This window comes from Coregonus clupeaformis, chromosome 25 (genome assembly GCF_020615455.1).
Source record: "Coregonus clupeaformis isolate EN_2021a chromosome 25, ASM2061545v1, whole genome shotgun sequence".
NCBI classification, from domain to species: domain Eukaryota; kingdom Metazoa; phylum Chordata; class Actinopteri; order Salmoniformes; family Salmonidae; genus Coregonus; species Coregonus clupeaformis.
In genome coordinates, this window is record NC_059216.1 from 18,041,294 (window position 1) to 18,051,437 (window position 10,144).

The following is a 10,144-nucleotide window of genomic DNA, read 5'->3' on the forward strand; positions in this document are numbered from 1 at the left end:
TACACACCACCACTGCTACCACTGAGTATAGTCCACACAGACAGATAGCAGCAGCACATTGCATGTCTGCCAGCTGCTCACAGGAGTGTGTGTGATCGTGATGCACTGTGAGAGATCAGCCTGGCATGCATTTCAGAGGTTAATACCTCACAAAAAAGGCTGTTTTCTGCCTAGAAAGTTCCCATCTCTCACTATCCTCCTCCAGGACAAAATTGTGCACATGCAGCAGCAACCAGAGAGAACTGTGGTGTTGGTGAACAAATTGACACCTGCACTACACTGCAACATCATTCAAATGAGATTATTTCTAGGAAGGATGCAGGGGAAAATTAATAATTGCTGATCATTCAAAAAGTAGTGCATTATCTTTCCTAACAAAATCATCTCTCAAAATTCCTCATCAGTGGATATGAAATTAGACTGATCAGTCATACAGCAAATTCGAGGTAAGATGCTGAGACCCACCCATTTCCCAACTGACTTAATCTATGGGTATGCTTAACGCACTGACTGTTCAAACACACCGAAATCCATGCGCTGTCAACATTGCTAACCCAACACCCTTAGACTTTTCTAATAGCCTTTAACTATGACTTGAGAGGTACATTATGAGAAAAAATGTTACCTTCTTCAGAGCTGACATTCTATGTAATTCCTCCTTCTCAAATCCTGTTCACATGCTGACGTTTCCAGCGAAGTTTAGAGGGTGCGCGCATTCCAAACTAGGCTCACTCTGGTCCTGATGCTGAGCTATTTGATATTCACATCGCGGTGTCCATGCGCTGCTGTCAAACCCTTCTTCACAGCTGGCTTAGTTTGCGGATGTCGATGGAGTTGATGTTACTGGATGCGACCAGAGGGGGCGCTGTTGGTCAGGCTACAGACAGCCACCGTGTCAGGCAGGCAGTTCCTTCAGAGAGGAAGAAGCGAAGCGAGAGGGATGACAGGTCCCCAAATCTGTCTTCTCCAGCAGGTGGCGTTTTTTAGTTTATTTTCGCTCACCAAGCAGGAGGTTTTGTATGGAGATCAACGAGTGTTTAAAATTTGGTCATCAAAAAATGTAATGACTTATTTCCTACGTGAGGCTTATTTGATCGAATATAAGTTTCGTAATGCTTAAGTTGTTACGAGTGTACTGATATAAGTAGGACACTTGACATCCCGGAAACTTTGAGAAAAAACACTTTATAGTGGAGTTGTGCCGGTTGTTCACACGCTTATCTGCCCTCTCATTGGCTAGAATGGTCCCACCTGATCTTGCCTCCTCCCGACTGCCTTCCATTTTTGAAGACATTTCACATTGTTAGAGCGGCCACTTGAGTATCTGGTCAATATGGATAAACTGTGGTTCCTTACTCATGTGTGGATGATTGAGGTCTGTGCTGCAGCTTGTTTGGTTCTTTTCTGTCGCGGCTGTGCACATAATGATATTTAGCGAAATTATTTCACTAGTAACGGAGCATGATTTGTCAAGTGATGCAAATGATGGTGTCATACCAAAAGTTCCAAACAAAGCTGCAAAACATCCACTAGCAGGGTTGATAGTAGCTAGCAATGCTAACTAGCTAGCTGGGAACATTAGCATTTCTCACAGGTGTGTTTTATCTAATGTTACATTCGAGTTAAATCTAGTGATATGGCACATAGGAAAGAAGGTAAGTACATTTTACCTCTATCGTTGCTGAAACATTAAACACCAGACGTAGCTAGTTTTTAAAAGTCTGTACTTATAGCTAGTTTATCTGTCCTGCTAGCCAGACAGGCTACTCTCGCGCAACTCGGTGAGTGTTCGCTAACGCCAAGTTGACCTATCAATCCCGCGTGGTTTTGTGATACCTTCGCTGATGTATGATTTACATCGTTGAATACGTTGGATCCCTTTTGTTTTTGTAGGCTTCTGATTTTAATCAAGTATTTATGCTTTCTTTGAATTTTACTTTGATCTATCAGCTACTAGTTATTGTGATTAAATAATTTCCATTTAATTTGTGTAATTAGCAAAACACATTTGTAGCCTAGATGGCTTGTACTTGACATGGCCAGCAATGTGAAATGAAAGTTAAGAATTTGAACTATGTTTCAGTATTCCAGTCTAAAGTTCTTCAGAGGCTGTACCCCTTACCTCCCAAGCCTGAGAAAGAACCCAGCTCTCCACCCGCTGAGTTTGTTCTCAAAAAGTCCTCTGTGGAACTAAAAGTAGGCCTAGAGGAGGAGGGCACTATCACTGGTAAGTAGAGTTTCATATTACATTATATGAGTTATGCTCTATTGAATGAGAAATATTGTTCCCGGAGCTGCCACTTTTTATTACTTCCAACTAAGTTGGTGTCACACTCCGGAAATTATATAGCCTACAATACAATCACCTCCAAACCAACCGCCAGCACTTACAGTATAGCTAATGTTCTTTCTTTCTCATTTGCTCTGAGTCTCAGGAGATGGAGGGATAACACCATCCTCATCCCAGCCAGGCAGACGAATGTACACAGTCCTAACTCCCCCTGCTGAGTACAAGACAGGTGCAGAGGGATCTGTCATGCTCTCTCAGCCAGCAGGCATAAATACTGTGGAGGACCCAGCTGGTAAGAGGGCTATAATCTTACGTTTATGGACTGTCTGTGGGGACAGAGATGTGCCATAAAGCAGGTGATTTACTAGCAGGGCCTCTACCCAGCTCCCCGGTCCAGCTCAGTGTTACTATCACTCGCCATGATTGTATTTTCCAGTCTAGTTGTGGGGGAAAAAAGCTAAAATTCTTATAGTTTGCCTAATTTCAGGTTATGTGACAAAACAAGCAATGTATAGTGTAGAGAATCGTTGTACCATCTAAATCTCTGTGAAATATATTTTCAATAACCAAAAATATATATTTTTTCAGTTGTTTGAAGCTGGTGTACAAAACCAAAAGTATAAGACGCAAAAACGAAACTTATGAATGGGAAGCATAGAAAAAGCTCATATAGAACAGACTTCTTTGACTTGCTTTTAATGAGTGACAGATCTATAACTCACATTTCTATAATAATTTGTTTGGGTCACCATAAAAGTTACATATTGCAGCCTTAAGATGTAACGCAGCACATTGGATGTGTTTTAGTGCCGTTTTTTTCCCTGGCATCACGAAACAGCTTGCTGAACAACCTGCTCTAAGCCGTCCTGACAGGATATCCACACTACTACCCCAGTCCATCTCCATTTCATTCACTCAACATCTGCCTGCCAGAGAGGTAAAGGGGTTTAGGATACCTGACTGAAACGATGAGATTTGATTAGTAGTTTCCACTAGAGAAATTAGCCTTAGGCAACACCTTAATTTGGGTACACTAAATAGGTTGTACTGGTATTTCCACTTTACCTGCAGCAAATTGTCCTCATTAATTGGAAGACTTAATGTATGTTTTTCTAGCAACTCAAGAATTTATATGACATCGAAGCTATATTTGCCTTGATAGTGATGGCGCCGGAGGGGATGGCTGCCGTTTTTATGGACTCTTAACCAATCGTGCTATTAAAAACTGTAATATCTTATGTTTCACCGAGTCGTGGCTGAACGATAATATGAATAACATACAGCTGGCGGGTTATACACTGTATCGGCAGGATAGAACAGCAGCCTCTGGTAAGACAAGGGGTGGCGGTCTATGTATATTTGTAAACAACAGCTGGTGCACGATATCTAAGGAAGTCTCGAGGTTTTGCGATACTCTACCTCAGGCGAGCATGTTAAGCTGTAGACCACACTATCTACCAAGAGTGTTTTCATCTATATTCTTCGTAGCTGTCTATTTACCACCACAAACCGATGCTGGCACTAAGACCGCACTCAATGAACTGTTTACGGCCATAAGCAAACAGGAAAACGCTCATCCAGAGGCGGCGCTCCTAGTGGCCGGGGACTTTAATGCAGGGAAACTTAAATCTGTTTTACCTCTTCTACCAGCATGTTAAATGTGCAACCAGAGAGAAAAAAACTCTAGACCACATTTACTCCACACACAGAGACGCGTACAAAGCTCTCCCTCGCCCTCCATTTGGAAAATCTGACCATAATTCTATCCTCCTGATTCCTGCTTACAAGCAAAAACTAAAGCAGGAAGCACCAGTGACTCGGTCAATAAAAAAGTGGTCAGATGAAGCAGATGCTAAGCTACAGGACTGTTTTGCTAGCACAGACTGGAATATGTTCCGGAATTCTACCAATGGCATTGAGGAGTACACCACATCAGTCACTGGCTTCATCAATAAGTGCATCGATGACGTCGTCCCCACAGTGACTACGTACATACCAGAAGCCATGGATTACAGGCAACATCCGCACTGAGGTAAAGGGTAGAGCTGCCGCTTTAAAGGATCGGGAGTCTAACCCGGAAGCTTATAAGAAATCCCGCTATGCCCTCCGATGAACCATCAAACAGGCAAAGCGTCAATACAGGACTAAGATCGAATCGTACTACACCGGCTCCGACGCTCGTCGGATGTGGCAGGGCTTGCAAACTATTACAGACTACCAAGGGAAGCACAGCCGCGAGCTGCCCAGTGACACGAGTCTACCCGATGAGCTAAATTACTTCTATGCTCGCTTCAAGGCAAGTAACACTGAAACATGCATGAGAGCATCAGCTGTTCCGGATGACTGTGTGATCACACTCTCCGTAGCCGATGTGAGTAAGACCTTTAAACAGGTCAACATTCACAAGGCCGCAGGGCCAGACGGATTACCAGGACGTGTACTCCGAGCATGCGCTGACCAACTGGCAAGTGTCTTCACTGACATTTTCAACCTCTCCCTGTTAGTCTATAATACCTTCATGACCACCATAGTGCCCTCAAAGCTCATCACTAAGCTAAGGACCCTGGGACTAAACACCTCCCTCTGCAACTGGATCCTGGACTTCCTGACAGGCCGCCCCCAGGTGTTAAGGGTAGGTAACAACACATCCGCCACGCTGATCCTCAACACTGGGGCCCCTCCTGTATTCCCTGTTCAGAGACCTGGCCGTGTGGTGCCAGGATAACAACCTCTCCCTCAATGTGATCAAGACAAAGGAGATGATAGTGGACTACAGGAAAAATAAGAGGACCGAGCACGCCCCCATTCTCATCGACGGGGCTGTAGTGGAGCCGTTTGGGGGCTTCAAGTTCCTTGGTGTCCACATCACCAACATGGTCCAAGCACACCAAGACAGTCGTGAAGAGGGCACGACAACCTATAACCCCTAAGGAGACTGAAAAGATTTGTCATGGGTCCTCAGATCCTCAAAAGGTTCTACAGCTGCACCATCGAGAGCATCCTGACTGGTTGCATCACTACCTGGTATGGCAACTGCTCGGCCTCGTACGGCCCAGTTCATCACTGGGGCCAAAATCCCTGCCATCCAGGACCTCTATACCAGGCGGTGTCAGAGGAAGGCCCTAAAAATTGTCAGACTCCAGCCACCCTAGTCATAGACTGTTCTCTCTGCTACCGAACGGCAAGTGTTACCGGAGTGCCAGGTCTTGGTCCAAGAGGCTTCTAAACAGCTTCTACCCCTAAGCCATAAGACTCCTTTACATCTAATCAAATGGCTACCCAGACTATTTGCATTGCCCCCCACCCCTCTTTTACGCTACTGCTACTCTCTTTTTATTATCTATGCATAGTCACTTTAATAACTATCCTACATGTACATATTACCCCAATTACCTCGACTAACCGGTGCCCCCCACACATTGACTCGGTACCGGTACCCCCTTCGCTATTGTTATTTTTACTGCTGCTCTTTAATTATTTGTTACTTTAACTTCGTATTATTTTATATTGTGTTTTTTGGGGGGGTATTCTTTCTTAAAACTGCATTGTTGGTTAAGGGCTTGTAAGTAAGCATTTCACTGTAAGGTCTACACCTGTTGTATTCGGTGCATGTGACAAATATCATTTGATTTATAATGGAGTAGTCAGCAATTTAGGCCTATTAGTGCTTTCTCTTACATACTTGGTCAACAGATGGCTGGGTTTATGTATAAGCACTTTGTGACATCTGTTGATGTAAAAAGGGCTTTATAAATACATTTGGTTATTGTAGAAGTTAGCCTGTAGGCCTAATCTTGTAGCGGTACGCGTGGAATAGGAGAGTGGTTTTTAGCTTCTTTCTGCAGTCCTGAAATGTGACTGCTAGGGCGAGTAAAATGGTCAGTGAGATGTGTCTGGAAGTAGCTAGCCAATGTTAGCCAGTTAGCTTGGGTGCTTGACTGCTGTTGTTAGGTCAGCTAGCTAATGTTACGTGTATGATCTGTGTAGTAATATTATTTGTTTCTCAGAGCCATTTGCTTTGCTAGTTAAAGCCTAATGTTTGCTAGCTAACATTGAACCTGGTTGGTTAGATACTTGCAGATTCATGCAGGGTAGTAACATCATGAGTTGGGATTATGGTTAATTGTTTAGCTAGCTAGCTACATGTCTTAACAAAAGACTCCACTATGCAAGTAACCATTTCAATAGAATGTTCATGATGTCAATGCAACAACTGTTGATAGACGTATCTGGTAAATTCGCTCTGGCTATCTACTCCGATTTCAGAGCACTCTCGTCTGAGTGTGCCAGAGCGCAGAATAACTGACACATTTACGAACGCTCAAAACCCGTTGAATATGGCCGGTGTCAGTAAACGTTGACAAAAAAGCGTAATGAAATTGTTGCAGTCACCAACGCGAGTAAAATGGTCAGAGTGAGATGTTCTCTCATTTGTGCCTGGAAGTAGCTAGCAAGTTAGCCAGTTAGCTTGGGAGCTTGACTGCTGCTGTTGGGACAGAACGCTCAGATCTACCCTACTCCTCGGCCAGAGCGTCCAGTGTACGCTCTGAATTTACGAACGGATAATCTGACAATGCTCTGAGTTTTACGGGCGGGGCAATATCTTAAGAGAGTGTGAACGATGCTGAATGGGTGTAGACAAAGAGCTCTCCAGTGGGTGTACCAAAACATTCAAAGGCCGTTTTCTCAAACGTGAGGTTACAAGTGTATCAGCTTTCTAAGCAGAATTATTTCCCCATTGTTCATCAACTGTAGTGTATGATATACCATTTTCTAGCTCTGAGTCTCTACTTTTATCCAATGTAAAAAAACACATTTTCAAATTTTGCTACATAAGACCGAATTGAGCCGGTCGGTTACAGGTGTTCTGTGTGAGCAAATGTTTGTGTGTCTGTGGCTCTGTGCTACAATTGCAGGTATCTGTAAATACCTGTTACCATGGTGAAAGCAATGTACACCATGACAACCTCATAGTCATGAAAATGTTTTTATTTTTTTGTTTCTTACAAGTCCTTTACTGGGGCAGATGTCTATTTTGAAAAATGGCTTCAAATACTTTCATGTCTGCTAGGCCTGTACACATGAAGCAGTTCTGCTCTAATTAACATCTAGGCCTAAGAAACAAACGAAGTCATCATAAATATTGCATATTTAAAAAGGCCAACTTAGGGGAAAATCTGAGTGCACACTCATGCTAATATTTAGCAAAAACAAGTAAAAAGAGGCATGGAGCGAAGCTCAGCAATACTCAAATGAAGGAATAATTCATTTTAATCATACAACATTGACACTGTAAGAGCAATGTTTACAATGATTTTAGTGATAGCCTAGTTGCTCTTAGCCTACATGGCCTGGTGATTGTTGTTGGGTTCTGACTAGGGCTGTTACGGTGACCGTATTACCGCCACAACGGCAGTCACGACTCATGAAGGAAGTCAAATTCCACATGACCGTTTAGTCACGGTAATTAGGCTTCTCCAAGCTCTGATGCTGCTGATGGTCATTAGTAGCCTACCAAACCTTCTAACTGCCTGGCACTCAGCACTGTATTGTCCCTCTGATCACTCTGACATCAATTTAATCGAAAATCTAATGAAACACTTAATGAGAGCCCATGAGCTCATGTTGCACAACATTTCTATAGTCTATGCAATTGCGTGAGAAAACAGAGTGACGGCCTCTAAAAAGAGGATCCCATCAGCTTTCTATAGGATAGGCCTACTATATTTATTTTTCAACTTTCCTAATATTAAGCACATTGCTTCTCTTTACAACAGGAGTATAGCCTACCTGGTTGGCTTGAAAATGAACCATGGGAAAAGCGTCCTCCATTCGCTATTTAAGTGCATAGATGACATGTATTTTTTCCCCCCCTGCCCCTGTTTCGAAAGCAGTGCATGATAATGGTCCATTCTAAATCAAAACAAATTTCACACGTTATTTAGTAGATGTAAAGACAAGATTAAATCAAGAATAGTCTGAAGGGTGACAATATTAGCCTATCACTTGTGAATTATATATTATCACTTGTGAATGATGCCCACCAGCATAAGGCAAGAAACAATGCATACCTTTTTTTTTGCTGCTTTTTCAAATCATAGTCCCACACCTCATGTAGCCTAGCCCATAGGCCTATATGTTTTGATTAGGTTTGTATCACAACTAAAGTGGCCAACTAACTTCTTAAAATTAAGCACATTAATCCGCTTTACAAAGGGTTTAGAGCCTAACTGGCATACATACACAGCGCGTGAGTTTCAAGTTTGGGGAGGATACATTTCACCATAAAAATGCACCTTTTATAATAAAAACATTACATGCATAATCACTTTTGCGGTCACTTTGGATAATGGTGTTATCCCGCTAATGGAACATTAGCGCTTATAGCCTACTGCCGTGTGCGCGTTGCTGCGCTTATAATGTGAAGAAATAGCCTAATAGTTTATCAACATTTTAAGCTAAATGTTCTGATCTGTTGCGTCAGCCTCATTGCGTAAAAAACATTTCTTTGATCAAATCAAATTTTATTCGGGTGTAGCGAAATGCTTGTGCTTCTAGCTCCGACAGTGCAGTAATATCTAACAATTTCACAACATATACCCAATACACACAAATCTAAGTAAAGAATGGAATTAAGAATATATACGTATGTGGACGAGCAATGACAGAGCGGCATGGACTAAGATACAGTAGAATATTATAGAATACAGTTTATAAACTCAGCAAAAAAAGAAACGTCCTCTCACTGTCAACTGCGTTTATTTTCAGCAAATTTAACGTGTAAATATTTGTATGAAGATAACAAGATTCAACAACTGAGACACAAACTGAACAAGTTTCACAGACATGTGACTAACAGAAATTGAATAATGTGTCCCTGAACAAAGGGGGGGTCAAAATCAAAAGTAACAGTCAGTATCTGGTGTGGCCACTGCAGTGCATCTCCTCCTCATGGACTGCACCAGATTTGCCAGACATTTCTGGGGGGGAAATGGCCCTAGCCCTCACCCTCCGATCCAACAGGTCCCAGACGTGCTCAATGGGATTGAGATCCGGGCTCTTCGCTGGCCATGGCAGAACACTGACATTCCTGTCTTGCAGGAAAGCACTGGTGTCATTGACAATGGCTGGTGTCATTGTCATGCTGGAGGGTCATGTCAGGATGAGCCTGCAGGATGGATACCACATGAGGGAGGAGGATGTCTTCCCTGTAACGCACAGCGTTGAGATTGCCTGCAATGACAATAAGCTCAGTCCGATGATGCTGTGACACACAGCCCCAGACCATGACGGACCCTCCACCTCCAAATCGATCCCGCTCCAGAGTACAGGCCTCGGTGTAACGCTCATTCCTTCGACGATAAACGCGACTCCGACCATCACCCCTGGTGAGACAAAACCGCGACTCGTCAGTGAAGAGCACTTTTTGCCAGTCCTGTCTGGTCCAGCGACGGTGGGTTTGTGCCCATAGGCGGCGACGTTGCCGGTGATGTCTGGTGAGGACCTGCCTTACAACAGGCCTACAAGCCCTCAGTCCAGCCTCTCTCAGCCTATTGCGGACAGTCTGAGCACTGATGGAGGGATTGTGCGTTCCTGGTGTAACTCGGGCAGTTGTTGTTGCCATCCTGTACCTGGCCCGCAGGTGTGATGTTCGGATGTACCGATCCTGTGCAGGTGTTGTTACACGTGGTCTGCCACTGCGAGGACGATCAGCTGTCTGTTCTGTCTCCCTGTAGCACTGTCTTAGGCGTATCACAGTACGGACATTGCCATTAATTAAGGCTGAACGATTTTGGAAAATAATCTAATTGCGATTTTTTGCCCCCAATATTGCGATTGCGATTTAATATGCGA

The 10,144-nt window shown here is 43.5% G+C and overlaps 1 long non-coding RNA gene across 2 annotated transcripts; it reads left to right on the top strand.

Moving 5' to 3' along the window:
* Positions 1 to 1,308: 1,308 nt before the first annotated feature.
* LOC123481872 lies at positions 1,309 to 2,582 on the top strand. 2 transcript variants are annotated; one of them, XR_006657409.1, is made up of 3 exons: positions 1,309 to 1,655; positions 2,084 to 2,227; positions 2,430 to 2,582. It is a non-coding gene; the product is annotated as an uncharacterized LOC123481872 (long non-coding RNA). The 2 variants fall into 2 exon arrangements; XR_006657410.1 differs by having other exon boundaries at positions 2,436 to 2,582.
* The last annotated feature ends 7,562 nt before the right edge of the window (positions 2,583 to 10,144 follow it).